This window comes from Lithobates pipiens, unplaced genomic scaffold (genome assembly GCF_037356315.1).
Source record: "Lithobates pipiens isolate NorthernLeopardFrog02 unplaced genomic scaffold, aLitPip1_a1.2 Scaffold_1, whole genome shotgun sequence".
Taxonomy (NCBI): Eukaryota; Metazoa; Chordata; class Amphibia; order Anura; family Ranidae; genus Lithobates; species Lithobates pipiens.
In genome coordinates, this window is record NW_027507685.1 from 237226001 (window position 1) to 237235475 (window position 9475).

Sequence of the window (9475 nt, forward strand, 5' to 3'; positions counted from 1 at the left end):
AACTGCACTTTGCACTTTTCTGCACAGTCTATTTGCTTTTAGTAAATTGACCCCAGTGATTCAATAGGGGGTTATTTACGAAAGGCAAATCCGCTTTGCACTGCAAGTGCACTTGGAAGTGCAGTCATTATAAATCTAAGAGGTAGATCGGAAATGAGGGAAAGCTCTGCTGATTTTATCATCCAATCCTGTGCAAGCTAAAATGCTGTTTTTTATTTTTCTTGCATGTCCCCCTCGGATCTACAGCCAGGGCCGTCTTTAAGGCAGGGCAAAAGGGGCAGCTGCCCTGGGCCCTGTCATTGTTGTGGGGCCCAAAGCAGCTGCCTCATACTTGCCAACTATCCCAGTCTAAATTCCCTTGTCCCTTGAAGTTTTAGTCCCAATATCTCAGTGTGAAGTGATGGTACTAATGCTGCCCAGCTCTGCCCTATTGTTGTGTACAGGTAACTCACCTGCAGACCCTGTGTTTACATGTAAATAACCGGCATTCATATGTAAATAGTGGCGGCATTACTAAGTAAATAGATGCGGCCGGCAGCATTGATATGTAAATAAAGGTGGCATTCATATGTGTATCATGCTCCCCTGCAGTGAGGAGATGATGTGCTGTAACCTCCAGCAACCAATCGGTGAGCAGTATTACTTTATAGTAATCTCTAGTAACCAATTAACAAGCAGAAATCATTTGCTGTAACCTCAAGCAACTAATCAGTGAGCCGTAATGTGTGCTGTAACCTCTAGCAACCAATCAGTGAGCCGCAATGTGTGCTGTAACCTCTAGCAACCAGTCATTAAGCAGTAATGATATGCTGCAATTGTTGCCTGATCTGATACAGTAAACTGATTGTAAGTCTAGCTGCTATTTATTGTATGTCTCAGAGCGGGTGGAGAGCAAAACTGCATGGGGGGGGGGCGGCAAGAAAATTTTTGCCCAGGGTTCAATCAGTATTAAAGACGGCCCTGTCTACAGCGACTTTACTTCCAAGTGCACATGCAGTGCAAAGTGGACTTTCCTTTAGTAAATAACCCCAATGCTGTCACCCTAGGACAGGAAGTATATTGGTAAGATCATCATGTGGAAAAAAAATCCAGAAAAAATAAATAAATAATAATGTAGCCGCTGCACCTAAGGACTGGTAAGCTGAAATCTATCACATTTTTTGTTTTTACATTTAGATACATTTTAATAAATTTAGATTTAGGTAGATTTTAGATTTAGTGAGTATTTTTCCCATGCCCTCACCCCCTTGTGCAATTCACCCGTATTTCATTTGTACTTTGACTTGCACATTCCTAAGTATTACAATATCCTTCTTCCTTATAAACACCTGTGCTTTTTGCCATCTGTTTGTACATCGATCGATCTAAATGCCGTCCATCCTGTTTGAAGTCTCACATTACTCTGCATCACATTTTGCGGTTGGTTCCTTCTCTCTCGTTCCTCCATAAACTCTCACTCAGACTTTCTCTTCACTTCATCGCTTTTCCAGTTGTCCTTTTCCCAGCGAGATCCTACAGCTCCAAGCTCCATTATTCACAGGTAACCGGATACATTTGTATCCAAAAAAAAAAATACAAAATAATAATTCTGACTACAATAATGTTTTTACCTGAATACTTTCCTTTTTTTTTGGTTGGCAGACTAGGAAAACCAATGGGGTGGATTTAGTAAAGGCAAATAAGTTGTGAACTTTTTTTGCAAGTGCAGTTGCTCCGGAGCTTAGTGAGTGAGGGAGAGCTCTGCTGACTTCCATCATCCAATCATGTGCAAGCAAAAATGCTTTTTTTATTTTATTTTATTTTTATTTTTTTTCCTTGCATGCGATTGGATAATCATTGCAAAGTGAAGCTTCGTCTCATTTACTAAGCTCTGGAGCAACTGCGCTTGCAAAGTGAACATCTATTTGCCTTTAGTAAATCCAACTCTATGGAGGTCATTTACTAAAGGAAAATCCACTTTGCACTGCAAGTGCGCTTGGAATTAAAGTTTCTGTAGATCTGAGGGGGGACATGCAAGGAGAATAAAAAAAAAAGCATTTTTGGCTTGCACATGATTGGATAATAAAATCAGCAGAACTTCCCCTTAGATTTAGAGCGACTGCACTTCCAAGTGCACTTTCAGTGCAAAGTGGATTTGCCTTTCGGAAATAACCCCCAATGTGTAATAAGATTCTGTTGATCTTTGAATTTCCTTATGCAATATATAATTTTAGATTTTTTATTATTATTATTATTATGATATACTACATGATAAATATCATATACATAGCTCCCAATTTTTTGAGATGGGAATGAGGGACACGCCCCCTTAAAGGAGAATTGTACAAACAAAAAACAAGATTGGTTAAACCCACAAGTGCTTTTTTTTTTTTTTTCCACTACTATTCCTTTAACCACTTGCTTACTGGGCACTTAAACCCCCCTCCTGCCCAGACCAATTTTCAGCTTTCAGCGCTGATGCACTTTGAATGACAATTGCGCGGGCATACAACACTGTACCCAAATGACATTTTTATCATTTTTTTCCCACAAATAGAGCTTTCTTTTGGTGGTATTTAATTACATCTAGGAGTTTTATTTTTTGCTAAACAAACAAAATAAAAAAAAATAAAAAATCATGTTTAATAGTTTGTTATAAAATTTTGCAAACAGGTCATTTTTCTCCTTCATTGAAATGCGCTGATGAGGCGGCACTGGTGGGCACTGATAGGCGGCACTGGTGGGCACTGATAGGCACTGGTGGGCACTGATAGGCACAGTTAAGGCGACACTAATAGGCACAGATAAGGTGGCACCGATAGGCACAGATAAGACAGTACTGATGGGCACAGATAAGGCGGCACTGATGGGCAAAGATGGGCACTGATAGGTGGTACTGATGGGTGGCACGGATGGGTGGCACTAAGGGGCACTGATAGGTACCACTGATAGATGGGACTGATGGGCACTGATAGGTGGCTCTGATAGGTGGCTCTGATAGGTGGCACTGCTGGGCGGCACTGATGGGCACTGGTAGATGACACTGATGGGCACGGATATGTGGCACTGAGGTGCAGCAATGTTTTTGAGGCAGATTGTGGGCACTGATGTATGGCACTGTGGGCACTGATGTATGGCACTGTGGGTACTGATGTATGGCACTGTGGGCACTGATGGGTGGCACTGCTGGGTGGCACTTTTTTAATCATCTGGGGGTTACTGGCAGGAGGCAGGTGGGCACTGATACGCTGGCCATGATCGGGACTGATGTCCCGATCACAGCCGCCAGTGATCGGCTTTTTTAAATTAAAATAGCCGATTGCCGACTCCGTTGTATCACATGATCAGCTGTCATGGCTGACAGCTGATCACGTGGTAAGGGGTCGGGATCGACCCCTTGCTCGGATCCGTGATCAGGCGAGTCTCATAGACTCGCCGATCACAGAGCGCGCTGCGCGTGCCTCTCAAGGGGCGCGCAGGCCGCTCGTGCACGGGACGACGTCAATAGACGTCGTCCCGGCAAAGCAGGTCCGCGCTGTAGCCGTCATTCGGCTATAGCGTGGATCTCAAGAGGTTATATTGGCTTTTGGAATTTACAAATACAGCAATTTAGAAATCAGATGAAAGGTTTAGCGCTGGAAAACACTTTTTTATAGATAAAAAAGGTCTTTCTATATACAAGTATATAGATCAGACCAAAATGAGGGACAAATGAGAAGGAATGAGGGACATTGCTCCAAATGAGGAGGAATGAGGGACAGAGGGACATTGCTCCAAATCAGGGACAGTCCCTCCAAATCAGGGACAGTTGGGAGCTATGAGTATTTTAAAATCCAATTTTTTTATTTGAACGTTATATAACAAGATTTTTACTATTAAATTATGCAATTATCAGTGGTGTCAGCAGGGGGAGCTGGCCATGGCTGAAGCCCCGAGTGGGTCCCCAAAAAGCCCTGGGTCTCGAGTGGGCAAGGTTCTATTAAAAGACCTGAGCACCGCCGAGCGGGGACTGCTCTGATGCCGAGTGCCGCCAAGTCACATAGCATGTCCCGCCTTCTGGAGCCTGCAGCTCCTATGATGGACGTCCCACAGGTCCAATGGTGGGGCCGCGGGATGTGTGACGTCCATCATAGGTGCTGCAAGCTCCAGAAGGCGGGAATTACAATGCAGCCTCCGCGCCACCATGAGATCCACGCTCGGCACTCCTCTCCTCCCTGCTGTGATGATGGGCACGCACCGCACACCATGTTTCCTGCAGCAGCAGCTCAGGCGTGAAGTCTCCTGGTCAGGTAGGTCAGTGTGTGTCACTACCGTCAGTGTATGTATGTCAGGTAGTTCACTGTATGTGTGTCAGGTAGGTCAGTGCATGCCAGGTAGGTCAGTTTATGTGTGCCAGGTAGGTCAGCGCGTGTCAGGTAGGTCAGTCACTGTGTCAGACAGGTGAGTTTAGTGGTCAGCATTGATCGGACATCGTAAGCCAGGCAGTAACCAGCAAGTGAGCTTACCCCCTGCCACACAACCAGGGCCGCTGTTAGAAGTCATGGGGCCCCATACAGCCTACCTGATGGGGCCCCCTTTGAACCCGTCCCCCTTCCCCAAAAGTTGATGGGGGATATGATACAACAGTTGTGGAAGTGAAAGGTGACTTCAGAACTGCTTGCATCACTTCAACATGACAGTTGCTTTTACAAATATACACACACTCCTGGCTGCTGACCACAGCTGGAAATGCGTGTATGTGTTTGAAAAAGACGTGCTTGCAACAAGGCCCCAGCTCTGATATAAAATGCCATGGTTAAAGGGAAATGGTTGAAGGCTGTAAAAATGTAGCTCAGCTGTGCATTTTTACTGCTCCAAAAACACAAGTGTACAGTAGCATCTCACAGTGCCTTGTGATCTTTAGGCCTCATGCACACATTTTTTTACTGCTTCCAAGCACCCCTTCCTGTTATCCTATGTGTCTATGCACACATAGAATTTTTGAATTTTTTGTGGCAGGGGTGTTTACAATTAGGAACAAAAAAAACATCAGGCCAGTGCATGCAGGAGCAGCAGTTTTTTTGACCAAAAAAAGCTTGACAAATGCAAATGCTCCTAAACGCACGTTACCATTAGGCACGTTTACTGCTTGAGCGATAATTCATTTCATTGACCAGAATAACTTATTATTTTGGCCAATCAAATGAATGCCCAAGTGTTTTATGCCTGTAAACGCTTAGACACTTTTACAAGCGTCAGGCATTTTTTCTGGCAAAAGACTGCTGCCAAGAGGAGGATCGTTTTTAAAGCATCTTGTGTGCATGAGGCCTTATAGCATTAGGATAATCATTCACACAGCACAGTAGGTGCTCTATGGCACTTTCAAAGTGTCACATGCTGTTCGGTGCTGACTTTGCTATGGCTGTACAGACAGTGGTACAATCTGTAACACACAGTACAGCCATAAAGTAACAAAGTCAGCACACAACAGCAGGTGACACACTCTGACAGAGCCATAGAGCACCTCCTGTGCCAATGATTATCCTATGCTGAGAATCATAAGGCACTGTGAGGATGTGGATGATTCTATTACAATAGGTGTTGTAACACCTCAACTCACCGTGTGCAGATGGTGATGCTGGTATCCTCTGCTGCCGCTGCTCACCTGAGTCGCTTTACTGCTACTTCTCACGCAAGGAGACAGGAAGGAATCACTCCGCGGCGCCAGGGGGAAGGCACTACAGAGGATGCACTGGCCGGGACTTAAGCCAGCACGAGGAGCGGGCACGGAAGAGGCACTCTTCCGCACCCGAAATACAAGAAATAGTTCCTCCCCTCCTGCCTCTGTGTTTTGCTGGAGGATTGTTTTTTTTTTAAATGACATATCTGTTCAGGTTGCGGCCCCTCTGCTGGCCGGGCCCGGTATAGCAGGGCCAGTTGTACTGGCCTATCAGCGGCCCTGCACACAACCACACCACCCGGCCAAAAAACCCTGTGCCACGAACACCCCTCCCCTCCGCCCCATGCCGGCCTGGGACTTGGGGCTGAAGCCCCTGGTCTTTTTGACACCTAACAACGCCCCTGGCAATTATACAGTGCAGGCATCATCCTGGTACCGTTTTTTAGAGCCGGCGATTGGATTTCCAGCTATAACAACTGATGCGGCTAAAAGCCGCTCGACTGTTATGTCGGAGGAGCGGGAGTCAGGGTCACCCCCCCTCCCGCCTCCATTCCATCAGGAGCCCCAATCAACAGTCCGATGCCTCCAGCGCCTAGGGACAGACTGGAATGAAGCCATAAGTGGCTTCATTAAAGTGTCCTGATTGTAAAACACGGCCAGGCTGTAGAAAAGTCTCACACATGTGGTATCACCATACTCAGGAGGAGTAGGAGAATCTATTTTGGGGTATAATTTTTGGCATGTACATGCCATGTGTTAGAAATATTGTATAAATGGGCAACTTTGTGTAAAAAAAAAAAAAAAAAAAAAAGGGGTTTTCATTTTCTTTCCACATTTTCCAAAAACTTGTAGAAAAAAATTACATGTTCAAAAGACTCATTATGCCTCATAGATTATACGTTGGGGTGTTTTCTTTCCAAAATGGGGTAATTTTTCCGGTGCTCCAGGGCCTTCAAAATTACAAGAGGTAGTCAGGAAATGAAATGTGTAATTTATGCTCCAGAACGCCTGATGATGCTCCCTGCATGTTGGGCCTCTGTATGTGGCCAGGCTGTGTAATGCCGCATACACACGACCGGACTTTCCATCGGAATAAACTCTGACGGTCTTTCCGACTGAGTTTCTGACGGAGTTCTGACCGAACGGACTTGCCTACACACGATCACACCAAAGTCCATTCGTTTCAAATGCGGTTACGTACAACGGTACTAGAAAAGGAAGTTCAATAGCCAGTAGCCAATAGCTGCCCTTGCGTCTTATTCGGTCTGTCGGACCAGCATACAGACGAACAGTTTCTCTGTAGAAAAGTTTGTTCTATTTCAAGCTATGTCAGACTTTTTGAAAAAAAAAGTCAACTGAAGCACACACACGATCGGAATATCCGATGAAATGATTCCGTGGGACCTTTTCTGCCAGAAAGTCCGGTCCTGTGTACGTGGCATAAAAGTCCCACACATGTGGTATCACCATACTTGGGAGGAATAGCAGAATGTGTTTTGGGGTGTAATTTGTGGTATGCATATGCTGTGTGTGTGAAATAACCTGCTAATATGACAATTTTGTGGGAAAAAAATCTTGATTTTGCAAAGAATTGTGGGAAAAAATACAAACTCACCATGCCTCCTACTAAATACATTGGAATGTCTACGTTCCAAAAAGGGGTCAATTGGGGGGTATTTGTACTTTCATGGCTTGCTAGGGTCTCAAGAATTGAGATAGGCCTTCAGTACTTCAGGTATGATACATTTTCAGAGATTGGCAACTATAGCTTGTAGACTCTGTAACTTTCACAAAGACCAAATAATATACACCGATTTGAGTTATTTTTTTTACCAAAGATATGTAGCAGTATAAATTTTGGCCAAAATTTAAGAAGAAAAATGACTAATTTGCTAAATTACAGAATTTTCAGTCTTTTTTTCTTTTATAGCACAAAAATGTTTTTAAAAAAACCCAGCGGTGATTAAATACCTGCAAAAGAAAGCTCTATTTGTGTGAAAAAGGACAAAAAATCCATATGGGTACAGTGTTGCATGACTGAGTGATTGTCATTCAAAATGTGAGAGCACCGAAAGCTGAAAGTCTGGTTAGGAAGTGGGCAAGTGGTTAAGGAATGAATCCAAAACTAAACAAATTTTTCCATTGTACACAACTCTACTAAAGGTCCCTGGTGCAATCGTAGGTTTCAACAGCTGTTCTGAGGGTTTATAGAATTCCAATTTGTTGTAGCTGTCCTTCTCATTAACTGTTACTAGCTCATGTGCCTACCAGTTCCAGAGCACATCAACAAATATAGGCTCAAGCCTCGTACATACGATCAGATTATTCGCCAACAAAACTGTGGAATTTTTTGTTTGAAGGGCATTGTCCCAAACTTGTCTTGCATACACATGGCCACACAATTGTTGGCCAACAATTACAAACATAGTGACGTACTAGATGTACTACTGTACGTGGTTTTTCAGCTCTTAAGCGCCACCCTTTGGGCTCCTTCTGCTAATTTTGTTCCTTGACTATGGTATTAACTATGGCTTAACCTGTTACCAATAAACCATTCCCTCCCCCTAATGACCACACATCACATGGGTGGAGTGAATTGGCCACAGCAGCCATTTTATTAACCAATATATAAATTTCCATCATTAACATAAAAATAACGTAATAACCTTTCTATCTATCTATCTATCTATCTATCTATCTATCTATCTATCTATATATATATATATATATATATATATATATATATAATTTTTTTAATTTTTTTTCAGTTTTATCACCACCATGGGGCACAAGGTCCAATAGGCATAACACATAACTGTACCTGCTAGCCACTTCTCAGGCCTCAAGTTGCTAAAGCCTCCGACAACTAGCAGGTACCCATATACCAACTGGGAGCCGCCCTCAGACGGATCCCTAAACCATGCCCTTTAGGTGCCCATATGACCTTAACAAGTACCTTGCACCCGCCAAATAACCACCAACCAGTATTCTGGCCACCCTCTCCATACCATCACACCAAGCTTCTCCAATCGTAGGGTGGGTGGGTGGGAAGCTCCTTACCCTCTCGGCTCCTCATGTAGTCTGGCCCCTACCCTTCCGCTTCCTGCCTACCTGGGAATGTGTGGAGCCCGCCCCATCCTCTAAGCCAGCCAGCCCCATACAGTCACCCCCTCCATTGCTCCGCCCCGTTAACCCCTGTCATGCCAGCCCTCCGCTGAATACCGGGCCTCTCTTTCTGAACACCCGTTCGTCAACCAAACATTGCGGAATCGGTGGATATAACGTGTTATTTATTATTGGCCTTGGAGTTATTGCTTTTATTTTTTTTGTTGAATAATGATTTGATTTGGTATATTTTCTATATTTTTGGATGCACAGAATGCACTTTTTGGTTAAGTTCTATTGGCAGATAGCATGTCTAATTTTATTTGTTTTCTTTTTTTAATGCACAATAAAACAATTGTGGAGAATAATACTTGGCTGTGTGTATTACTTCAAATGACAGTTTGGGAGTCAGCAGTTACATTTAAAAAATACAATGTAAAATTAACAAGGGACACCAACATAGTTGTATCTTTGATTTTAAAAACTACGGGATAATGGTGTTGTGGAAACTTGCCCAAAAAAAAAGCGTAATAATATTATCCTTGATTTCACTAGAAAAAAAAAAGCCTTTGAAAATATGTTTGCAATAACTCCATAAGTAATAACCAGCAGAGCAGCTTCATTAATATCACATTAAGGTGTCCGTTTAATAAACTGTGATATGTCACATCTCATGAGTTCACAGCTCTTCTCCGAGATATCTGTTCTCACCCTTGTGGCAGTTTAATATAC

The 9475-nt window shown here is 43.6% G+C and overlaps 1 protein-coding gene across 3 annotated transcripts in view; it reads left to right on the top strand.

Moving 5' to 3' along the window:
- The first annotated feature begins 1361 nt into the window (after window positions 1-1361).
- The window catches only part of LOC143985666 (carbohydrate sulfotransferase 6-like), a 76345-nt gene continuing 68231 nt past the window's right edge, over window positions 1362-9475 (top strand). For all 3 annotated transcript variants that reach the window (XR_013275929.1, XM_077484738.1, XM_077484739.1), the window contains exon 1: window positions 1362-1540. The gene's annotated coding sequence lies outside the window, so the exon portion shown is untranslated. The remainder of the gene's footprint in view (window positions 1541-9475) is intronic.